Source organism: Panthera tigris, chromosome B3, assembly GCF_018350195.1.
Source record: "Panthera tigris isolate Pti1 chromosome B3, P.tigris_Pti1_mat1.1, whole genome shotgun sequence".
Classification (NCBI taxonomy): domain Eukaryota; kingdom Metazoa; phylum Chordata; class Mammalia; order Carnivora; family Felidae; genus Panthera; species Panthera tigris.
In genome coordinates, this window is record NC_056665.1 from 76,405,282 (window position 1) to 76,419,656 (window position 14,375).

General features: G+C 36.3%; 1 long non-coding RNA gene across 1 annotated transcript in view; it reads left to right on the forward strand.

Annotated features, from left to right (window-relative positions):
- The first annotated feature begins 392 nt into the window (after nucleotides 1–392).
- Nucleotides 393–14,375, forward strand: part of LOC102969832 — a 51,228-nt gene continuing 37,245 nt past the window's right edge. The window contains exons 1-2 of the long non-coding RNA XR_006218765.1: nucleotides 393–556; nucleotides 2,574–2,623. This is a non-coding gene — a long non-coding RNA (uncharacterized LOC102969832). The remainder of the gene's footprint in view (nucleotides 557–2,573; nucleotides 2,624–14,375) is intronic.

The window sequence follows — 14,375 nt, forward strand, 5'->3', positions numbered from 1 at the left end:
GCCTCCCAGCTCTGATGCCTCAGCCTGCGGGGGCGGAGGGGCCCCCGCCGGAGGCGGGGGCTGGAGGGGGGGGCGGGGGGGGGGGGAGGCTGTGTGTATGCGCGTGCGTGTGTGCGCGCGGGCTAAGCGCGTGCGCGGGGGCGCGCGCAGGCGGCGGGGGAGGGGACGGGGGCTGGGGCGCTCCTGTGGGAAGGGAGGGGTGAAAGGTCGCCGGTCCCCGGCAACACGGCTCAGGCAAACGTAAGCGGCTTGTCGCAGAAACCAAGGGGTCCAAGAAACCCGCTAGGCTAGAAGGCGGGAAGCAGAGATTACTGACAGCCGTGCCAGCCAATAAAATGGGAATGTGAGAAAGGCTCTTCAGGCCCCTTCCCAATCAGGAAACTTGGGTATGAGAGGGAATGAAGGGGCGGGGTGGGATCTCGGTCAAGCCGGGGCTGGAGTGGCGACAATTTTGGCTAGTCTGAGAAGGGCATTCGAGTGACCGTTGACAACGGGTGAAACAGCGTCAAGGCTGAAGAAAGAACCTTAACTATATGCTTCCAGGACTTCTAGCTAGGTACATTAGTTTTTATTTTTAAGAGTTAGGTAAGAGACATCATCTTAACTCATCGGCGGTTTTCTACGGGGCGATTTCATAAAAAGAGTATTTATTAGTAGCACTGTGTAACATCGTTAGGGAACTTCTAGTGTCGCTCGCTGCCTTTAATCCTTTCGGGAGCAAGCCAGGATATAAATAAAGCTAGGTATGGGTCTTCCCCTCAGAGGCGCTGGTACGCAGACTAAAGACAGGCAACAGCTGAGTGTACACAAAACTAATTATTGAACTAAGTATGAATATAGGAATGAAACTCATTGCAATGTGCACAGCTTATGATTATACAGATCTTGGATATATAAGGAGTCTGAACATCAAGTGTACAAGGCTACAGAAAAAAAAATATCGTAGCTGCAATAGACTGAAAGTCTGAAAAGACTCAGTTTACAGATGAGTAAACTGATTCAGTGAAGTATTTTGCTCAAGGTCATCTATCAAGTTAGTTGTTTAATTAATCAGCGCGCTAGGAATTAGGGATAATGGAAACACATGGGCTCTGGAGCCCGAAATCTTGGTTTCACCTCCTTGCAGGCATGTTCTAAAAGTGTCTTGGGCAGATCCTTTAACATGTTGGCTGTTTATTAAGTGCTTTCCATGTGCCAAGGAATCATTTTACATGCGATGCTCTTTACATGCAGTGTATCATATAGTTATTACTGTACCTATTATACGAGGCAGTTTAGGTTTAGAGACATCAATAATCCAAAGCCGCACAGGTATAAGCATTGTTGCAATAATTCAAACTCAGGTCTTCCTGATTTCAAAGTCTATCCTCTTGGAATATTGCAGGACCCTAAAGCTTCAGTTCCTTCCACTGAAAGCAGGGGCTGTAACTCTGCTTCCCATAGGTCTTATGAGTCAAATGAGATAATGTATTGAAAGATGTGAAAAGGTATGAACATATTCGCTACATTTCTAGAACAAAGATGCTCCTTCCTTGTACTTTTCACTACAGCACTTCAACCTGAAAGATGCCTTTATTAAAAGCTAGCATAATAAAGAACTTCGCTGTAATTCTATGATAGTCTAACCAAGAATACCTGCATATCTGAGGCAGTCACCAAAGCGAATAGAATAAAATTTAATTCCTGATTGAGGAGGGAATGAAAAAGAATACTAACCCTCCTCACAGCGTCCTTTATTGCAAGGAACATCTAGGAGGCATTGGGATTTCTGGTGCTTTTTAAGTGATGAAAGATAGATGATAGTCTGCTGAACAAGGGAAAAAATAACATTTAGTTTGGGAATAAAAGTTTATCTGGAGTATGAAAAACACTTTGCCTCAAGTCAGAGAAGAAGAAATGCTGAGACCTCAAAGAAAGGGAAAGCAGGTAAGTTAGTATGTAACTGGTAAAAGTCTATGAACCTTTAAAAGTCCAGAATTTTTATCTGATATATGATGTAATAGGAAACCATGATACAGCCTTTATGCCCAGAATAAAGAGGATTTGTACACGGAATTGGATTTAAAACAACAACAAAAAAATGAGCTGTGATGAAAGAAAATCAGGGTTTGGAATAAGGATGTGGTAGTCAAGATAGAAAAAGCTGATGCCAGACATTGTGTAATCAAAGTGTTCTGTGAAGTGTACCAAAAATATGCAAGGATGTTTTTAAATAAAAAATTGGAAAAGGGCTGGAGTTTGCTACTATATTGTTCTAAAACAGTAAAAGGAGACAAAGATAATACAAAAATGAAAATAGTTCAAAGCTATATTGTATTAAAGCTTGGACAAAGTATTCAGTATCATGTAGTTTTGAATTTGGAAAAGACTGAGAATTGGAAACTGACGTTACCAAATTTCTAAAAATAAGTAAAATATGTTTAAAATATCTTAGAAAATATCTGTCATTGCCATGTGTAAGTTAAATTGAAAGTGAGCTAAGTTAAATTGCCTTATAGACTTAAGCTTACTGAGAGTCGTGACACTGTATTCTTATGTTATTTATTTGACCCTTCTCTTATTTCCTTCTTCAGACTTAATATTTAAATATTACCCACCATTCCATGGGGCCTAGGAGCAGAAGGTATGATTTTAAATGTGGATAGCATGCTTACCAATAATTTATTTAACTATGGCATGCCAGGAATTACACAGACTATCCTAAGACCTGCTCAGACTTCAAAGGGTCAGTTAGCTATGATTATGATTTGGTCATGAAGGTTATCAGAGAGTACATTCTAGCCTTTATTCTCTTGTATTTTCTTGTTCTTTAAGAAAGGATACTTCTCCATTTCACACTATATACCTCCACCATTCTGGTTAAACAGACATAAACATTTGATCTCTTGTCCTGCATTTTTTTACCAGCTAAAAAAACTGAGGAAATTTTTAAAAAGCAGCTCCCACTTTATACTATGCTGTACCTCTTAGGGTACAAATAAACTGCTTGAATGAACTTTTTGAAAAATATAATAGAAATATTTGACCTTTTAATTCTCTGAAAAGAAATATTTTATTTTCTTAAGTAACCAAACAATTGGCACTGCAAATTTAATGTTATTTTCTAATACCATAAGATACAAGAGAACGTGTATACTTTTCATTGCTTAATTAGTTGATGAGTTATGAATATAAGCAACTCTGATACAAAATGATATTAATCTGAAGAACAAAATTCCTAGTCTTTATTGACTTTCAGTAAGGTTCTTTTTCTTCCTGAGTTTTAGTCTAAGTAATATGGACACAAAATAATCTATTTTCAGTAATAATGATTGGCTTTGTGGAGAAAACGCAGGTAGTTGATGTCCACAAATATTCCTAAACCCATTTGTCCCCATCCTCCTGCCTTTCCTACAATAAATCCTGTTAACTATAGAACATAAATATCCCCTCTACATGAGTATCTTTTCAGTCTATGCTTTAGGAAACTTTTCTGAGTTTGTGTTCTGCTGAAATCAGATCCTGAGTTAAGGATTCAAGTGCAAATAGTGTATTTTAGAAAGTGATTTCAGGAAACAGTAGGGATTTGGGGAAGTGAGACAGGGAATGGAAGGAAGGCAATGAAGGGTGAATTACCCAAGCAAGTTACATTGTGAGCAAACAGAGCTTAATCTCACTGGGATTCCTAAGAAACCATTTAAAACAGTAGCTTCAGAATTAACCCACTCAAAATGTGAGAAAACTCAGATATATATGCACCAACTCCCTTCAGTCATTGATGGAGGTCTTTTCCTTGGGTACATTATGAATTCAATGCTTGCTGGCCAGTCTTCCAATTGCCAGAGCTGCATCTTTTTCTGAGGACTTTCTCTGGCAGCTGGAATCCGTTCTGCCCTTACACAGGCTGGCAATGCTAGGGAATTAACACCCTGCTGTGGACACATCCCCCACCTTTATGGAAAATCAGGCCAGAGTGCTCTGAAACGGTAGGGCAAGGAGATATGGGTTGGGCAATAACAGTTCGTTACAAATATCAACATAAATGTAGGAAAAAGGAAAATGAGAAAACTGTTAATGCACGGCATTTTTGGAAAGATCAAATAAATATGAAAGAATCTGGGAAGCTTAAGATACTGAGGAAATTAAGATTTTATAATTTTCACAATCCAAATATTGTAACCATTGATTATAAGAAGATTGAATAATTTGGGCTTTTTTTTCTGTTTTTAAAAAATACATTTTAATTTTTTAAGATATAAGACGTGAAGAATCAATGTACATATTCTGATTATTTTTTCATCCAATGCACCACAAAGAAAATAGGAGCAAGTATATACTGAAGAGTTTATCACCTAATCCCACATCTTGGGGTTGTATAACAAGTTCTATAAATAGACATATTGATTAGAAATACTTTTCTGAGATTGCACTTCTTAGAAAATGATTTATTAAACTTTATCTTCTTAAAAATTCAAACAGCTTTTATGTTTATGTATTTAATCACATAAATTCACAGTTGGTGAATATGTTTATGAAACAGTATATGAAAGCTCACCCTAATTTATATAGAAACATAAATGTGTTATTAGCATTATTCCAAAAAGTCCCCAAGCCTTAATATTCCAGTTGCGATTATGTCATCCCGGTAGATAAAGAGATATGTTAATGTTAGAAAGAATCCTAAATTTTTTGGCACTGAGTATATTTCCTTGGTCTGTAATAGATGAATAATTTTTCTAGCATTTTTCTACATATTATGAAATACATCTTTCCACACTTACCTTAAAGACAATAAACCTGAACTCACACTTACACAGTGCAATAAAAAGAACCTGGTGATAATTGGTACATGTTTATGTAAAAGATAAGTGTTAGGAGAATCTGCATGAGGGCTATAAGGGAATTTTTATCTTTGCAACTTTTTGAATTATTTCAAAATAAAAAGTTAAAAATAAAGAACCTTGAACTGATAATCTGGTTCTGACTCTTCTACCTACTAATTTTGTGGCCTAGAGTAACTCATTTGCCTGCTCTGATTTTCAGTTTCTTAATCTGTAAAATGGGAGAGTTGGTAGATGTTCTTTACATCTCTAAAAACCAATTTCTATCTCAGTATGTTTATGACCATTCATAGAATCTTATAAAGAAAATTGTCAACATCAAAGTACATACTGTGTGCATTAACGTGTATTTTTAAATCTGTTAATAATACACATTTTGAAGATGTGCTTTAGACACAATGGAAAATAATATACCAAGGAAAACAATTTGGTACGGTAAAGAGTATATTTGATATATTCTCTATGTTTTTGCATTTTAAAAGCAATCATTCATTGAAGTCTATAGTTAAAGATATTTTACTGGCACCACAATTCAAAATGTGACCATTTCATCTTTTAAGCCATTTGAATATGAAGAATTGCTGGAGTAAAACAGTAAATGATAAAGAGGATAGAGTGATAAACAGAAAAAATTAAGAAAAACAAGAACTTCAAAAGAAGATTAAGGAAACCATAATTAATATTCATATATCATATCAACTAAGTTGAAATTACTTATCTGTTACATGCATAAAACATCTTCATCTGAAGAATCAATGTCATTTATTTTTATAACGCCTGGAGTGATCTTGAGTCTCCGTTTGCTCTGGTCCTGGCTTAGGCCATATGCTCCAGAGCAATGTTCAACACCTTCAAAATTGCCCCAGTTTGAACAGTAAATTATATGGTCACCTTAATAATACTCAAGAGCTTTGACTTTTTGTTTTAGCCTGCTAATTATAAACCATAAAATATTTTTTATTCATCGGATTCTTTTATATGTCAATTTCCCCAAGTGTAATATAAATGTTTATCATAGTTCACTCATATTGCATTGTAGTATAAAAAATTTGTACATCTCCATATCCTCTACTCTTCATGATGTTTTAATTCCCTACCTATACTATTCTTAGCTGTAGCTAAGACCAGAGATCAAGAACAGAGGTAGAAAGTAGTAGGATAGAGTTTTAAATTTTACTTTTTCACATTTTAACATGGAAACAATCATTTTGATAGGACAAGTCTTCTTCGAAAGTACTGTATGTAGCAAGATGAAGTGAATTGAAGAAATAATAAATGAGACATTATAAATATAACGAAATACATCTTCAGATGATAAACATTGGACCCACATACAGCATCAGAGAATTGCTTACATTATGGATTATTCACATTTTCTCTGGGTTTATTTCCTACTGTTAAAATAAGTCTTAGTCCTTCTTAACTTCCAGACAAGCTTTTAATGTCTCTGGCCAAGGCTTCTTTCTAATGTTGTTTTCTATTTCCACTGTTTATTATAGGTCAAGTAATAGAAAGTTCCATTTGTCTTATAATAATGTTACATGTGTTTATAAGTACAAGAAGAAATTGGTTTCCTTGTATATTAAAAAAAAATGCATTACCATACTCTACCTTGCCAGATTCTGCCTTGCTATTTAATCTTTTGGTTTCACTCTGTAAGCATTTCTATGGTAGGTCAGAAGTGTTTAACTGACTTCATGTAATTCTAAATTATTTTATCCGTGTTTATTTTGTGTAATTGAGAATGCATAGAGCTTACTTATTAACAAACCTACGTTTTATATATGGATGTTTATGTGCATTTGGTGTAGAAAGAAGTGTGTGTGTGTGTGTGTGTGTGTGAAAGAGAGAGAGAGAGAGGAGAACAGGCTGGTATACCAGTTCTATCTAATGTCTGTAGTGGGAGTAGAAAAAGTAGTAATGCATAATGTGCCTTTACTTAGCCTTTTCTTCTCAAGGTCAAATTGGGGGCTTTAAGACAACTGTTTTTTTCTTAAACTTCCATTCTTATAATGGAAAATTCATAATTATTCAAGAGGAGATGATAGAGTATAATGGATCCCATGTACTGTATACCCACCTTCAAAACTGTAAACTCCTGGTCAATCTTATTTCATTTCACCTCTTTCTTGGGGTAATTTTGAAGCAAATTCTAACTATCTAATATTACATTTTTATTCTGAAAACATTATATCCTTTGTAAATCTCCAAAATACCATTATTATATTGAAAATAATTGGCAAAAACTCCTTAATGCTATCAAGTGTCTGGTCTGTGTTTAATTTTTTTTCAATGGTCTTACAACGTTTTTTTACATTTTGTTTAAACCTCTACCCAATAAATACAACTGGTTCATATGTTACTTAAATCTCTTTTAATTCTCTATCAGTCAAGCTTCAACCAGAGAAGCAGACCACTAGGATATATATTTAAAAAATTTTTATTTTATACACACACACAGATAGATAGATAGTGATAGTGATACTAAGGGAATTGGCTCACACAGCTGTGGGCTCTGGCTAAACAAGCCCAAAGTCCACAGATGGTCACTCAGGAAGGGAAAATACAGGGGGGGGGAGGGAGAGCAATTGCAGGCCCAACTGCTTTAAGTTTCTGATTTTCAGAGACCTAGTTGCTTTGATAGCTACCACCTGATTAAATGAGGCCCACCTATGGTAATCTCCCTTTTGGTTAACTGGAAATTAGAACTCTAATCACATCTCCAAAATCCATTCACATCAGGCCCTAGACTATTGCTTGATTGAATAGCTGGAGGAAGTTGTGTATATGCTGCAAAGTGGCTGCTGCTTCCTCTCTGTCCTCCAACTGTCACCAAATAATATTCCTTGTAGACTACCCTAACTAGAAACATACTAGACAAGGAATTCTGAGAAATGTAGTTCAACCTAAGTTGACATATCACAAAGCCATCACAGACAACTCTTTTTCACCTTGACACCATACACAGCTTCTTAAACCACTTTCAATCACCAAATAAATACACTAACAAAATCATAGCATATTGCAAATAATGATATAACAGAATGAACTATCCCCTGTAAGACTAAAAACATGCTAGCCCTCCAACCTCTTTCCCCAGGAGAGGATACAAAATCTTTAGGAGTGCCTGGGTGGCTCACTCAGTAACTGTCAAACTTTAGCTGGGGTCATGATATCGTAGGTCATGGGTTCGAGCCCCGCGTGGGAGCCTTCTCTCTACCTTTTCAGTATTCCCTTTGCTGTCAGCAAGCACCTTACCTGGTTCTGGGTCTTTGCCACCTGGGATGACCCAAATCTTAATTCTTGAAGTTTCTGGAGCTATTAGAAATCCTACCTGAATTGAGTCATTGTAGTTTTCCACTGACTTTAATCAAAGGACATGAGAATTGAAAGAGATGCCCTAGGGGGATCTCCTAGGGGATTCTCCTGTATTTAAGAAAAATCCTCTTTACCCTCATTGTATAATAGCACCCAATTTTCCTTGAGAGACAGGATCAGTCACCACAGCCAGCACAGTAATTCCTTTCTCATCCTGTTGATTCAGAGGCTCGAGGAGCCCAAGGTGGCCAGATGGCAGCCTCAACTTCTAGTTCAATAGATTCTTTATTCTGTTGTCTGGTGGATGCATTCTTTTCTTTGGAAAAGCACCCCAATTTCTTCAACTAATGAAGGAATAACAATAAGACCTCTAGACCAAGGGCAATCATAAGAGGAGCCACTCCCATTTCCAGCCCTTGGATTTACAACTTAAAGATCTATAAATCCTGATTATGGGAGAAAGAGCACCAATATGTTAAGTCTGATTTGAGCATGGACCACAACCTAGGGGACATTGCCCCAGTCTCACAAGGTATTGCCACCTAGCTGATACCATGATTGAGTTTTCAAAAGGGCAATCCACAGTCCTGTCAAGCCAGCTGAATTCCATGAGTCTGAGCTCATTGTCACACAATATAAAAATTTTATAGTAAAAAGACTTATAATATAGCAGGGTCCTTTCTCAAGTTCTCCCTCTTGGATTTGTAAATTGACTCAAGTCCAGAATTTGAGTGAGGGGCCATGACACTCCATTTTGGTGGTTCAAGTCAGATTTCAGGACACTACACATAGAATTTTCCACATATATGAATCAAGTAAGATTTTAGTAGACCTCCCATTTCAGACATTATAGTTTCCATCTCCAGAAATTAAGGTTAGATTTTTTTTTTTATATCTTCCAAGTATCCACTTAATATGTTGAATAAATCCTGTGGATTCTGGAACATATGGAAGACAGTTACAATTATTATTTTAATATCTTTATTGGTTATAGTATGTGTCATTCCTGATATGATTATTTTTTCTGTTCAATATAATTATACTGTCCTGCTTTTCTGCATGCCTGGTAATTTTTGTGAGATGTCAAGCTTTATTAATTTTACCGTGTTGTATGCTGGGTGTTTTTGTGTTTCATGTCTACAAATATTTTTGAGCTTTGTCCTTGAATGTGGTTATTGGAAACAGTCCAATATTTTGGAGTTTTGCTTTATGAGGTGGGACCGAATCACCACCTAATCTAGGGATAATCTTGTCCCACAACTTAGGCAAAACCCTCTTAATACTCTAGCTGATGCACAGTGAATTATGAGGTTTTCCATTCCAGGTACAAGGAGCAGGAACTAGTCCCAGCTCTGTGTGAGCACCAGGCCCTGTACCTAGTTTCCTTACGTAGTTTCCTTCAGTGCATCTGCTGGTTAGTATTCAACTGAAGACCCAAGGAGAACCTTTCATATTTCTGAAGGTCTATTTCTGTGGCTCTTTTCTCTCAGTACTCTGTTACACTGTGAATTTTAGCCACCCTGTTGGGTTGTTCCTCAAAAAGCTAAACATAGAATTTTCATATGACCCAGATATTCCACTCCTAGATATGTACTTATCCAAAAGAAAACAGGTTTCAAACAAATACCTTTACACAAGTTCTAATAGGAGCATTATTCACAATAGCCAAAAAGTAGAAGCAACCCAAATCTTCAACTAATGAAGGAATAACAAAATTTTGTATCATCATGTAACATATATACCATTCAACAATAGAATATTATTTAAGCATAAAGAGAAATGAAGTACTTAATCATACTACAACATGGATGAACCTCAAAAACATTATACTAGAAATATAATAAGCATTTGTTTATTGAACAAAAAGTATATAGCCTATATGCTGAATGAGAGCATATTTATCATATTTATGTAGATACTCTACAATGATAGAACAAAGAATACTATATACACAGATACACCACCCCACTCACATACAATGTTTCTATTTAGCTTTTAATTCCTAATAAAAATATTTAAGAAAAAGTATATTACATTTCCTTTCAGAAATTATGCATTTCATGGGTATAGCCTCTGTAATCTTTGAAAAAAATGTCTATTCAAGTCCTTTGCACATTTTTATTTTTGTTGTTGAGTTGTAAGTGTTCTTTATATACTCTGCATATTAGTCCCTTACCAGATATATCATTTACAAATATTCTTTCTCATTTTGTAAAATTGTCTTTTCAGTTCATTAGTACTGTCCTTTGATATGCAAAAGTTTTCAATTTTGATGAAGTCCAACTTACCTATCTTTTCTTGTTTCTGTTTATGGTGTCGTATCTGAGAATCAACTGCAAAATTTGAAGTCATGAAGGTTTACTCCTATGTCTTCTTCTAAGAATTTTATCTTATGTCTTATATTTACATCACTGATTTATTTTGAGTTAATTTTGTGTATGATATGAAGTAGGTTTCCAACTTTATTCTTTTACTTGTGGAAATTCGGTTGTCCCAGCACAGTGTTAACTATTCTTGTCATGTATTGTGGAAGACATGAGAAGCCAGAGGGTCATAGTTATAACTTCCTAATGACCTGAATATTAACAATAATTTATTTTTTAATTAAAATTTAGGAGAGTTTATTGGTACCTGAGGAGGAGGATAGAGAAGGAAGAGAAACATAAGGAAGTAGATGGCAAGATTCTCTTTTAGATTGAACAGAATTATCAATATCCATATACATAGTATATTTCAGAGCCTACAAAATGACTCTCTTTATCTTCCACTTTCCAGAAGCCCTACTATCCCACATGAGGGAAAATCGTATGGTGCTGAGGGACAAATATTTCAAGTGTTCCAAACTTTCTCATTCTGGATTTTCACCTCTTTGTTCCATTAGTTCTTCTTACAGTGCTAAGCCAAAATGAATGGTACTACCACCATGCTTCAACTTCATGAACACTCAGATTTTCTTTATGCCTAGGCTTTGGTCTCAGAAGACATTTTGCCCCCTAAACTAAGGAAAAATTGGAATTTTTCTAATAGAACTTGTAGGAAACTTAAGAAAAGAAAAAACAGAAAGCATAGAAAAATAAAAGTTTGAAGTGTTCCCTGTATCATGAATTTTATCCATAAAATGGCTTAGTTAGTGTATGTTTATGAAACACCAGGGCTTGCTCCCCTTTTTCTTACTTCAAATATTCCATGGTGGCATGTTTATCCAGGTGTTGTTAGCTGAAGATAGATCTGAGATATCCCCACAGCTAGGTAATAAATTTCTCAGTTTAATATTCAGGTTTACTTCTTGCTCTCTGCCCCACCCCACACACAGTCCCAAGCTATAATTTTTATGTTTCAACCAAATCTTTGGGCCAGGACATGGCCCCATATTTCCCTAACTAATTTCAAAGATTGTAATTGCTTATATTATTAACACAACCTTACACCTCACCCCTGACCCAAACATCATGCGTTTGTCTGAAGCATTTTTACTGACCAGCTATAAAGTTAGTTCTATCTTAAATGAAACTGAATTCCTTTACCTGAATTTGTGTGTTAGGAATTTATTGGGCTATTATCTGCTTTGTATCACTTTGGAATATAGGATACTCTAAAGATGAGAGAGATTTTTTTCCTATCAGAAGATAGCCAAGACTTAGTATTCTGAATCTGAAGTTTCTGCTTTAAGTGGGACGATGTAAAAGTTTCTGTTTCAGGTCCCTAATACAACAATTGTTTTGTTAGGTAACTGGAGAAGAAACACCCAAGAGGTTTTGTGTTTTTTTTTTTTTTAATTTTTTTTTTTTTTTTCGAGAGAGAACACAAGTTGGGGAGGGGCAGACAGAGAGGGGGACAGAGGATCTGAAGCGGGCTCCATGCTGACAGGGAGCCCGACGTGGGGCCCAAACTCACGAATTGCAGGATCATGACCTGAGTGAAGCAACTGACTTGACCACCCATGCACCCCGGAACACCCAAGAATTTTTAAGGCAAGAGAGACTCGTTCAAAAGAAGGAGAGAAATGTTGATATTGAGAGTTGAGAAGGGGAAAGTGACTGTATCCGAGATACAGAGAGAGTTGTAAAATGTCAGAGTCCTCTTGCATGCAGCTCTCTTAATGGAGAATGACTAAGTGATGCTGTGAAAGACTAACCACTCAGCATTGCAGCCTACAGGGCAGTCCTATAGGTCTCGACAGCTGAGCCTGCGCTCAATGAGTGGTGTAACCATGCAAGCTTATTGAGAGTGTCAGTGGATCAGTGTCCAGCATACTGCAGAAGATGAAATGCAATAACATTATCATGGAACATAAGAAGATAATGACTGCCATAACATAAAGACCAGCCCACATCCCATGCCCCCAACTTCTGGACAGATAGCAACTATATGCCCACCAGATCCTTAGATATTCCTAGGAAGGAAGATAGCTCTTTCCATTAAATACAACAAATATAATTCTGTACAACTCCATATGGTGAGTATTTGGCTTGTTTTAGGACAAAAGAAGCATGCTACTTAGTATGTGGAGCAAATTCATACTGGCTACATTAATATCCAGTCCTGGTCTCTGCAACAGCTCTGTGATTCTGATAGAAAATGCCATCATTCCCTGCTGGAATCTGTCTGAATCCTGTCAGCTCTTCTGACAGTTAGAAGCAGAGTTCTCATCTTTTACAGTTTCTAAAACCTTTTATATATTGAACTGCCCACTAAATTCCTATTTTTCTGTCGATGAGAAATCTCTGAGTTCCCAGCTTATTTGCAAAACAGAGATAAATGACAGATACTAAGTTTAATTACTACTGAAGGTTTGGACACCAGCTCTGTCCATTGCCACAAGTCTTTTTGAAATTCCCCCAGATGCTCACAAATGGCACCCATCCAGAATTCTTTCCTAAGTTAACAACTTGGAAACTCTTTTACCAACCATAAAGATACTAGTGAATGTCCACTAAAAATAAGACTAAGCTTATTTAGTTAGACCTAGTAAATTTCACTCAGGTGTGTGTGCATGTACACCAGTATTATATTTTAATTTACTACATGTGCTGTGTTTCTTCACATGCTTTCTGTACTTCTGTCTGTTCACATTCTCAATTTGGAGTATTAAATGTTACCTCTTAACTTTATGTTCTTTGAAAGGATTTTTAGTTCTGCTGTTAACAATCTATAATACTGGACAAGCACTTGCCCTTTCTGGATATTATTCATCCAAAACATAAAGGATTTTATTAAATTGTTTTTAAGAATCCTTATGTTTCTGGCTTTCTGTAAGAGTAATTTGAAAACACTATGAAATATGATTAAGAAGTCAAGGAAATGCCTCTTTATTTTCTAAGGAGTTAAATAGTTAAATTAAGTTTAAATCTATTACTTTTGGAGAGAATATTCCCGTATAGACTTTTAATGTATTACTGGTAGCCAAAGGTAGAAGAATAAAATGTACTGAAATACATATTTTTAAAGAATATATAAAGTTTCAAGTGGCTTTACATTTTATTTGTGAGCCTAAATTCTTTACATGGTTTTAAATAGTGAATGTATTCTTTTGTAATAGAGACTTACATGAATCCCTGTGATTCATGCAAAATAAATTTTGAAATTTGAAAGAATTGAGCTTGATTTATATAGTTGAGAGGTTACAGACTGACTGCCTTGTTTATTTTGCCAGAACTGTATTTCCATTTGGGATCCAGCATTTAAAAGTAAATAGACTTGGGGGTGCCTGAGTGGCTCAATCGGTAAACTTCTGACTTTGGCTCAGATCATGATCTCATGGTTCTCATAGGTTCAAGCCCCGTGTCGGGCTCTGTGCTGACAGCTCAGAGCCTGGAGCCTGCTTGAAGTTCTGTCTCCCTCTTTCTTTGCCCCTCCCCTGCTCACATGCTCTCTCTTTCAAAAATGAGCAAACTTCAAAAAAAATTAAAAGTAAATAGGTTTCATGTTGTAAAAAAATAGGTTTTTCAGTGTCATTTTGAAAAATCACATTCTAGTAACTTTGGTGCCACATTTCCATGTAGCAATGATTGGCCAAAGCTAAATAGCAATTGTCCCTTTAGATAGGACATAGGCATGGGGCCCTCCTCTGGTTCCCATCATTTACACTTATACTGGACTACTGCACTCATTTTTTTTTTTTAATTTTTTTTTTCAACGTTTTTTATTTATTTTTGGGACAGAGAGAGACAGAGCATGAACGGGGGAGGGGCAGAGAGAGAGGGAGACACAGAATCGGAAACAGGCTCCAGGCTCCGA